This window comes from Peromyscus eremicus, chromosome 8a (assembly GCF_949786415.1).
Source record: "Peromyscus eremicus chromosome 8a, PerEre_H2_v1, whole genome shotgun sequence".
Lineage (NCBI taxonomy): Eukaryota > Metazoa > Chordata > Mammalia > Rodentia > Cricetidae > Peromyscus > Peromyscus eremicus.
Window position 1 is genome coordinate 53,681,262 of NC_081423.1, and position 10,610 is coordinate 53,691,871.

Consider the following 10,610-nt stretch of genomic DNA (forward strand, 5'->3'; position numbering starts at 1 on the left):
CACATGCCCTCCCCTCCATGATGCCCTCCCCTCCATGATGCCCTCCCCTCCATGATGCCCTCCCCTCCACAGATGCTGTACTGTTTTGCATTCCCACCAGCAGGTACGTGAGCTCACTTTGATCTGTCCTCACCAGCGTTGAGTGCTGTCAATTCTACCAGTGTGTAGTGGCTTCTTATTGATGACCTAATGCTCAGTTCCCAAAGGACGTGTGACAAGAAAAACCTTTTCCTGTCTATTGCCATCTGCATAAGGTGTCTGTTCAACCCTTTGTGATGATTGATCCTTTCTGTTAAGTTTTAATTTTATGGTTTTTTTTTTTTTTCAAGTCAGGGTCTCACTATGTAGCACTGGGTTGCCTGGAACTTGATATGTAGACCAAGCTGGCCTCAAACTCACAGAGAACCTCCTGCCTCTGCCTCTGGAGTGCTGGGATTAAAGGCGTGCGCCATTATACCTGGCTTAATTGTATCTTTATATTATTTGTGCGTGCGAGTGTGTGCGTGTGGACACATGAGTCCACGGTCAAGTGTGAGGGTCAAAGGACAGCCTTCCTGAGCTGGTTCTCTCCATCCCTATGGATTCCAGAACTCACTCAAGTCCTCGGTCCTCGGACTCACACAGCAAACACTTTACCCCCTGAGTCATTTCACGCCCTGCTGACTTATCTTTGAGATAGAGCCTCTATAACACAGCCTGGCCTCGAATTCCCAATTCTCCTGCTAGCATCCAACTCTCTGCCTCCATGTCTTGTTATTCAATCTATTTATTGATTTAGAAATAGAATCTCACTGCACACAGCAGGCTAACCTCCCACCCAAGCCTCTCAAGTGATACATTTACAGGCACATAACACCATGGGTGGCCTTTTGCCCAGTTTTACCTTAGTTATTGTTGCTGTATAGCTATACAATAATAACTGTATTCTATTGTTGTTTGGAGACAGGATTTCTCTAGGTAACCCAGACTGGCCTGGAATGCACCATCGTCCTCCCTCAGCCTCCCGAGTACTAGGGTTATATATAGACACGCACTACCACACTCAAATCCTTGATAGTTTTACAATGACGATATCACCCAGAGATGCATGTAATGGAAAAAGGCTTCTGCTTTCACTCACAAACGCCTTTTTGCCAGAGAAATATAGGATATTCTGCTCTTTAAAATGCTTTCTTGCTCATGGAATCAAGCAGGGCTCACAGGGGCTCACAGAGACTGAAGCGGCTACCACGGAGCCTGCAAGGGTCTGAACCAGGTCCTGTGCACACACGCTGTCGCTCTTTAGCTGGGGGTTTCTGTTGGACTCCTAACAGTGGGAGTGGGGGGAGGAGGGGAGAGAGGGGAGTCTGCAGTCGGGATGTACTGTATGAAAAAATATACAATAAATTATTTTTCAAATGTTTTATTGACTTATTCATTCATTTAGTGTATTCTCATATATGTTGGGGTAGGAGATGCTTACACACCATAGCACATGTGTGGAAGTCAGACAAAACTTGCAGGAATCTGTTCTTTTCTTCCGTCAAGTCGGTCCTGGGCATCTAACTCAGGTCATCAGGTGAGTGGCAGGAACTTTCACCCACTGAACCATCTCACGGCCTAGTATTTCTGTCTTGGAGACTCTCTTACTCTTAGGATTCCTTCTTTATTTTTCCTAATGAATCTATGTTCACTACACACTGTTTTTAAAAAATTAAAATGTATAGGTATACAGACAAACATTTATTGATAATAAACCATAAAGAAAAAAAATCTTCTAAGAGAGGGTCTTTCCCTGAAAGGCCTAGAACTCATTGTATAGTTCAGGCTAGTCTCAGACTTTCGGCAAACCTCTTGCCTTGGCCTCCAAAGTGCTGGGTTTATGGTTGTGGGCCACAAAACTAGGTCTAAGAAATTCATATTAGGGCTGGAGAGATGGCTCAGTAGTTAAGAGCACTGACTCCTCTTCCACAGGACCTAGGTTCGATTTCCAGCACCCTCATGGTGGCTCACAACCATCTGTAATTCCAGTTCCAGGGGATCTGATGCTTTCTCTGGCCTCTCCAGGCACCAGGCAGGTATATGATGCATCTCCACCTCCCCAGTCATGAGGCCATGGGCATGTACCATGCTTGATTTATAAGTGTTGGGGACTGAAGTCTGTGCTTTGTGTATGGTAGACAAACAACTCATAAGCTGAGCTCCAGGGACTGGGCCTTTGTTTCTGAACCTAACTTTCTGGTTTCCCTCCTCTGAATTTTGAGTTTTCTCTGCTCTCCTTCACTGACTCTTCCCGGCGTCCGTCCTCCTCTCTGGTCCTAATGTAGACTTTGTTCTCACTTTGTTCTCCGTGTGCATGTTCTCACACAATTCCTCTCCCCCTTCTGACCGCAGGCCAGAGCCTTTCCATCTCTGCCAGCTTTCCTTTCTCTGACCTCCAGAATTCTAATGACCTCACCCCAAGAACTTCCTGAAAGTTTCTTCCAAATCCTTAGTAAATATTTTTCCAGAGTTTTCTCTTTCAGGCTTTTTTTTTTTTTTTTTTTTTTTTTTTTTGAGACAGGGTTTCTCTGTGTAGCTTTGTGCCTTTCCTGGAACTCGCTTTGGAGACCAGGCTGGCCTCGAACTCACAGAGATCTGCCTGCCTCTGCCTCCCGAGTGCTGGGATTGAAGGTGTGCGCCACCACAGCCCAGCTCAGGCTTTTTTTTTTTTTTTTAAGATGTATTTATTATGTATACAGTGTTCTGCCTGCATGTATGTCTGCAGGCCAGAAGAGGGCGCCAGATCTCATTACAGGTGGTTTTGAGCCACCATGTGGGTGCTGGGAATTGAACTCAGGACCTCCGGAAGAGCAGTCAGTGCTCTTAACCTCTGAACCATCTCTCCAGCCCCAGGCTTTTTTTTAAAAAAAGGCTTTTATTTTTACTTTATGTGTATGTGTGTTTTGGCTACATATATGTCTGTGTACTACTTTCATTCCCCGTGCCAGAGAGGCCAAAAGAGGATGTTGGGTCCTCTGGCGTGATAGACCCAACTGAGTAAACACACAGAGATTTATATTTATTATAAACTGTATGGCCGTGGCAGGCTTCTTGTTACCTAGTTCTTTTATCTTAAATTAACCCATTTCTATTAATCTATACTTTGCCATGTGGTTCATGGCTTACCGGTACTTTGCATCCTGCTCCTCATCATGGTGGCTGGCAGCATCTCCTCCCCTCTGCCTTCCTGTTCCCCCAGTTCTCCTCTCTGCTAGTCCCGCCTATACTTCCTGCCTGGCTACTGGCCAATCAGTGTTTTATTTATCCATCAATCATAGCAACATACATTTACAGCATACAGGACATCCCACAGCAGCCGGGAATTAGACCAAGTGAAATAGATAGACAAAGGAGGAAGCCAGCTGTGAGCTGTGTGTTGACAGCAACTTTTCTCCATTTCCTGTCTGCCATAAGGTGACAACTCTCCTCCACATCCACTCCAACCTCACTGCCATGATGTCTGCTCAAGCAGATAGGGTCTGGTACCCGTGACTGGATACTCTGAAGCTGTATCTTTCTACCGTTAAATTGTTTCTGGTCTCAGCACATGCACGCACACGCACCCACGCACGCACGCACGCACGCACGCTCTCTTCTTCAGGACACGGTGGTTGATAGTGTCTTTCAACATCAGTTTGTGACCCAGCAGTACCTCTTGACATCTTTGTCCCCTCCCAGAACCCAGATTCTCCCATCTTCCTCCTGTAATGTTTTTGAATTGCTGATCCTTGCACAATTCTCTTGCTGCAACATCTGTTACTTCTGGTTTCAACGGCCTTGTGGCTTTTGCTTACTCCTTCTGTCATACGTCATTCGGTTTGGGACCACCCTATCTTCTCACAGACTCACAGACAGACATATTATAGACGAATGAAGATCCAATTGGTTGGCCAGTCGTCACCCAATCAGGGTACCACTGTTGGGCGGAGCTCTCACCTCAAGTGACCTCAGTGGTTTCTGGCTTTGTGTATGCCTTAATCAACAGTCAGCCAGACATGGTAACTTTCATCGTTTGCTTCAGCTGTCCCCTGGAAAGGGGGAAGCTCACCGAGAAACTGCTTCCATCAGATTGGCTTATGAGCATGTCTGTGGGGCATTTTCTGGATGGTTGGTTGATGTGGGGGGTGCCAGCCCTGGGAAGGTGGACCTAGACCGTATAAGGAAGGCAGCTGAAGTTGAGCCTGGAAGTGAGCAGAATTCCTCCACGGTTTCAGCTTCTGCCTAGAGTTCTTGCTTTGGCTTCTCTTGGTAATGGACTGTAAAGTGTAAGATGAAATCAACTCTTTCTTCCTCAAGTTGCTTTTGGTCATGGTGTTTATCACAGCAGTAGAAAGCAGACTAGAAGAATGGCATGCACACTTGGGAGGTAGAGACATAGGATCACAAGTTCAAGGTTATCCTTGGCCATAGTGAGCTCCAGGCCAGCACGGGCTGCATGAGATTCTGTTTCTATTAGAGAGAAAGAGCAGCTTTGTGAACATACTCCATCTTGAAGAGACTGTATTGCATTAGTAGGGTGTTAATGTTAATGACTTTTAGAAGGTATTTTAGACAAAAATCTCACCTCAAGAGGTATATCTCAACCAAATATAACCAAACAGAAGTAAACAATATGATCAACTCTGGTCAAGTTCTCACTATTGTAGCCAAAACCTACCAAGATTACATAATGTTGCCAATTGTGTGATAGATCCTAATGTCAGAGGTGTTAAAATGAAGGCTGTACTCTAGCTGCTGCCTACCTCAGTACCCAACTGTATACTCAATAAATTATGCTGAATAAAATGATAATGAAATATGTTAAAATGTATAGGAAGATACATGCCTCAGAATTTATTTTTTTGTTTACTTGTTTGTTTGTTTTGTTTTTTTGAGACAAGGTTTCTCTGTGTAACATCTCTGGCTGTCCCGGAACTTGCTTTGTAGACCAGACTGGCCTCGAACTTATGGTGTTCTACCTACCTCTTGAGTACTGGGCTTAAAGGCATGGACTTCAGAGCCTTCCTTTAATGGGAACTGAACTCTTGGCTACAGCAATAAGTGACAGAAAAGAGACCTTGTCCTTTTGAAGCGGAGGGGTTAGTACAGTTGGGTGGGATAGGGATATGCTATCACTGTAACGCTTCAAGATTAGAATGGTCACCTTAGCATCCACCCGCTACTGGCCTTAGTTCCAGACAGTGAGGAACCTGTCCCAGAACCCTGTCACCACAGCCAGGCTGCAATCAATCACCTCCAAGCAGCTGACATTGTTGTGTTCCACTAAGACAACTGCCCTGTCAGTTCTGAGTGTATCTCAGACATGCAGTTGAAGGCTGAAGCTTTTGTAACTAGTGAAAGACACACATCACATCTGCTCACTATTATTTCATTTATTTATTTTTGGTTTGGGGATGTTCGCTTGTTTTGTTTGTTTTGGGTTTTTGTTTTGTTTTGTTTGAGACAGAGTCTCTCTATGTAGTCCTAGCTGACCTGGAGCTTGCTATGCAGACTAGGCTGGATTCAAACTCAAAGAGATCCTCCTGCCTATGCCTCTTGAATGCTGGGATTAAAGGCATGTACTACTGGACTGGAGAGTTGACTCAGTGGTTAAGGGCTCTTATTGTCCTCGAAAAAGACCCAGGTTCGATTCCTAGAATCCACATGGATGTTCACCACCTCCTCAAGCACCAAGCACACATATGGTGCACAGATGCAGACACATAAAATTATATATATATATATATATATATATATATATATATATATATATATATATATGGCATGCACCACCATACTTGGCACATCTAGGGGTTTTGTTTGTTTGTTTGGGGGTTTTTTTTGTTTATTTTGTTTTTGTTTTTGTTTTTTCGAGACAGGATTTCTCTGTGTAGCTTTTGGAGCCTGTCCTGGAACTCACTCTGTAGACCAGGCTGGCCTCGAACTCACAGAGATCCTCCTGCCTCTGCCTCCTGAGTGCTGGGATCAAAGACATGTGCCACCACCGCCCGGCTGGCACATCTGCTCTTAAAGAAGGAGTCAGACATGATCCCGTATATGATGTTGTCATCAGAGTAGGGTCATGAGATTCTGGTCTCCATGAAAGTTGGACAACCTGTAAGTGTCATCTGAGCTGGTGGCAAAGGCATTGCCATTGGGAAAGAGAGAGATGTCCCTGATGTCAGACTCATGGCCTGTAAAGGTCTATGGGCACACCTCCTCTTGGACATTGCCAGTGTTTGCCTGAAGCATCACAAGAACCAGAAACAGCTTGGTTTGGGGGAGTGAAAAACAGACTCATGATATCTCCATTATGTCCAGTAAATGTGCTTGTCTGCTGGCTGACCTTGATGTCCCACAGAGCACGAGGTGTCTGCAGACCTAGTGAGGATCAGATTGTCACCCAGAGACTAGCAGCAGGACGACCTGCCAGCTCACAATTCAGAAGCACATTCCCCTCATGAGTTTTCAGATTGCAAATGGAGCAGATATTATCCAGGCCACCCTAAGCTGTATAATTCTCAGAAGGAGTATATGCACAGGCCATGCCCCAAGAGGAGTGCAGAGGGATAACATGAGCCTTGTTTGTAATGTCACTGTCCCAGATGATGACTTTTCCATCCTGAGGAGTGATGAGGAGGAGCCCAGAGTCTGTGCCCCAGGGCAGGGCATGAATCTTGGTCAGGGACCCCTCAATGTTCTCCTGGTGGACATACAGGCTCTATGGTGTTTGTGACATTTACTTTACACAAGGGAGCTGAACCTGATTTGCTTTGCCAGCATCTCTAATTTGGTTCTCAAGTTATTTGACAACTGTTCACACTCACTCACTGTCATATCTCAGTGCTTTCCACGTCCCTCAAAACCTAGGATCTTTTCACATTCCCCCCCCCCTTTTTTTTGTAAGTGTGAGCCACACACCCAGTGCGAATTGACTTTTATTTACTTATGTATACAGTATTCTACCTGCATGTGTGCCTGCAGGCCAGAAGAGGGCACCAGATCTCATTACAGATGGTTGTAAGGTACCATGTGGTTGCTGGGAATTGAACTCAGAACCTCTGGAAGAGCAGCCAGTGCTCTTAACCTCTGAGCCACCTTTCCAGCCCTTTTATAATATATCTTTTTATTTTATTTTATTTTATTTTGGTTTTTCAAGACAGGGTTTCGCTGTGTAGCTTTGCGCCTTTCCTGGATCTCACTTGGTAGCCCAGGCTGTCCTTGAACTCACAGAGATCCGCTTGGCTCTGCCTCCCGAGTGCTGGGATTAAAGGCATGCGCCACCACCGCCCGGCACATTTTCCCCTTTTAAAAATTCACATTTATTTATTTGTCTTGCAGAACAGAGGTGCTATGTGCTCATGCACAAGTGTAGGGTCAGCAAACAACTTACAGGAATCAGTTCTCTCCTTCTACTGTGCCAGTCTGGAGGATCGACCTCAGGTTTTCAGTCTTAGTGGATGACGCCCTTACCCACTGAGCAGTCTCTCCAGCCCAGAACCCATACTCTTAACTCAGAAGTGTTTCTCGCCTGATCTCCCCGTCACCAGGCCTGGTGTGCCCATGATGCTATCTGGTCCTCATGGTTACAGAGCTGGTAGCCTGCCTGCCGCCACCTCCAGGCATCAGGATGAACATGGTGATTCCTGTTCTGGGGTTTGTTTCTTGCTCACCAGACAGCAAGGAGGTAAATAGCCCATTGCTGTACCAATGACTCTGCTCCTCAAGGCTGTCCAGGGTCCTCAGCTCTTTGGATGTTGTTGTTAAAGTATCTCCAGGACTTAATGCCATCCATTCTAGACAGGAAGGAAGAGCAGATAAGGGCATGCTCACTCCCTACAGCATATCACCAAAGTCCACCATTTTCCTGGCCCTGGACATAGGCCATCATTTAATCACAGGGACGATTTACATGGAGGGAAAGCTGAAAAACACAGTCTGGCTAAGCGGCCATGGCCTAGACTAAAAATCTATTGCTACATATGAACAAAAAAAATGGGCTGGCTCAACTGGGCATGGTGGCAAAGAGGCAGGTGGAGTTTGAAGTCAGCCTGGTCTACAGAGTAATTTCCAGGATAGCCACATGTAGAGAGCTTTTGTCCAAAAAAAAAAAAAAAAAGGTGGGGGGAGGCTAACTCACCATCTCTGCCACATACTGGGTTAAGCATGTACATCTGGTTTGCTCAACTTAGCTATGGCAAGACAGTGTGGGGAGATGGCATTTAGACAACTCCAAAGAATATTCGTTGGATGTCTTTCCATCATCCATTCAATTTACCTCCTTCCCTTGTAATAGTTGATTTTATTGACATCTTATGTTCTGAAGTGATCTCTAAATGTCTCAAGTTCATTGACATGTTCTCACCCCCTGTCTACAGGGACCTAGGCCAAGCATGGGCACCAAACCTGAGCCAGACAAAGAGCTTTGCAGAAGTACATGGGGAAGGAGGCTCCTCACTTCAGGAAGGCCACAAAAGAGCCCTTGCCTCTGCCGTAAAGTCACAGGGCTGTAACTGTAGCCGCTGATGGTGCCATCAGTGGAGGACCCTGTTGAGGATGAAGCTGGCACCACCAAGAGGCACACCAGAGAACATGGCGTTGACTGCACCCTGAACTTCTGTAACCTTTGGTCACCATGGTGAAATTCGCGGCAGAAGCAGCTGAAAGAGAGACTTACTCTGGCTGGTGGTCTCAGAGGGTTCCAACCACAGTCAGGGAAGACATGGCAGAACAACTCTCTTTTCGTCACACCAGGCCCGGAATAGAGAAGACGGAAGTGAGGGCTGGATCGATGACTCAGACCCTAGGGGCACTCGCCACTTTTCCAGGAGGCCTGAGTGCTCTCCAGCACTCACGTGGTGGCTCACAACCGTCTGTAACTCTAGATGCCAAGTTCCAGAGGACCCACTATATTCTTCAGACTTCTCCCTCAGGCACGCACACGATGCACATACAAACGTGCGTGCAAAACACTCATATATATAAAATAAATCTAAATTTTAAAAAATGAGTCCAGGTGGTGGCACATGCCTTTAATCCCAGCACTTGGGAGGCAGAGGCAGGTATCTCTGAGTTCAAGGCCGGCCTAGTCTGCAGAGCAAGTTCCAGGATAGCTAGGTCTATACAGAGAAACCCTGTCTCAAAGAAGAAGAAGGAGGAGAAGGAAGGAGGAAAAGGGGGAGGAGGAGGAGGAGGAGGAGGAGGGGAGGAGGAGAGGAGGAGGAGGAGGAGGAGGAGGAGGAGGAGGAGGAGGAGAAGAAGAAGAAGAAGAAGAAGAAGAAGAAGAAGAAGAAGAAGAAGAAGAAGAAGAAGACTACATGTGTGTCTGGTGCTCAGGGAGGCCAGAAAATAGTACTGGATCCCTGGAAACTGGAGTTACAGACAGTTGTGAGCCGCCATGTGGGTGCTGAGAATCAAACCCAGATCTTCTGGAAGAGCAGTCAATGCTCTTAAACCACTGAGCCATCTCTCCAGCCCCAAGTCCAGCTCTTTTTATATGGATTCTGGAGCTAAAACTCAAGTCATGTTTGCAAGGCAAACATTTTACAAATAAGTTATCTCTTCAGTCCTTTAAATTAAAAAATATATATATATTAGGTTTATCTATCTTATGTGCATGCATATTTTGCCTGCATGTATATATGTGAATGCCTGATACCTTTGGAGGTCAGAAGAGAGGGTCAGATCCTTTGGAACTGGCATTGTGGAGAGCTGCAATCCACCATGTGGGTGCTGGAAACAGAACCCAGATCCTCCACAAGAGAAGAGCAGCACATTCTCTTAAACACTAAGCCATCTCTCCAGCCCCCTTTTAAAATATTTTTAAGTGGGAAATTAAAATCTAGTTTTGTAACCAGGTTTATAAAAATTATTTGAGCTTATGACAAGACTTCCCCATTTGGAGGGTTTGACTTCATTTCGTCTCTTGCTGAGTTAAGATCATTTCCCACAAGTGGAGGAAACACAGAGATGTTCCCAAACCCAAGCCTTCTCAGAAATGAGTTCTTGTCTCTCTCACCGTTACGTGACTCCAGACTCTGGTAAACTCAGACACGCACATAATAATTGAGTCACAGATATTTTGCTGTTGACGTAGCTTTAGACACTACCCTTTGTCTTGTGTCGTTTATTTCCCAGGGTCTTACGCATGCTCTGTGAGCTGTCTGCAGGGAGCTGTACTCCAGTCCCCTCAGTAGCCTTTCTAACTTTGCATAGTTCCAACTTCTTTGGCTTTCTCTGTTTGTTTTTGAGACAGTGTCTCTGTGTAGCCCAAGCTGACCATGAGCTTGCTGTGTAGACCATGCTGGCCATGAACTTACAGCTAACCCCCTGCTTCTGCTCTTCAGGTGCTGGAATTACCTGTGCCCCTGCACTTGGCTACGTGTAGCATTTTTTTCTTTTTGTTGCTTCTTTGTTGTAAACTTTTAGTCCTTTACCTCTAGATTTGAAAGTTTTCATGAATTTGTCCTTCCTCGCTCACTTCTCAGTCTCAAGCCTGTTCTTTGATCCATCCATGTGAGCGTATGTCTCTCCCTCTTGTTATTTGTTTTTCGTTTTTCGAGACAGAGTTTCTCTGTGTAGCTTTGCGCCTTTCCTGGAACTCTCTTGGT

General features: G+C 45.7%; 1 pseudogene; it reads right to left on the reverse strand.

Annotated features, from left to right (window-relative positions):
* Window positions 1–4,038: 4,038 nt before the first annotated feature.
* LOC131917004 (guanine nucleotide-binding protein G(I)/G(S)/G(T) subunit beta-1-like) lies at window positions 4,039–6,714 on the reverse strand (annotated as a pseudogene).
* Window positions 6,715–10,610: the final 3,896 nt, after the last annotated feature.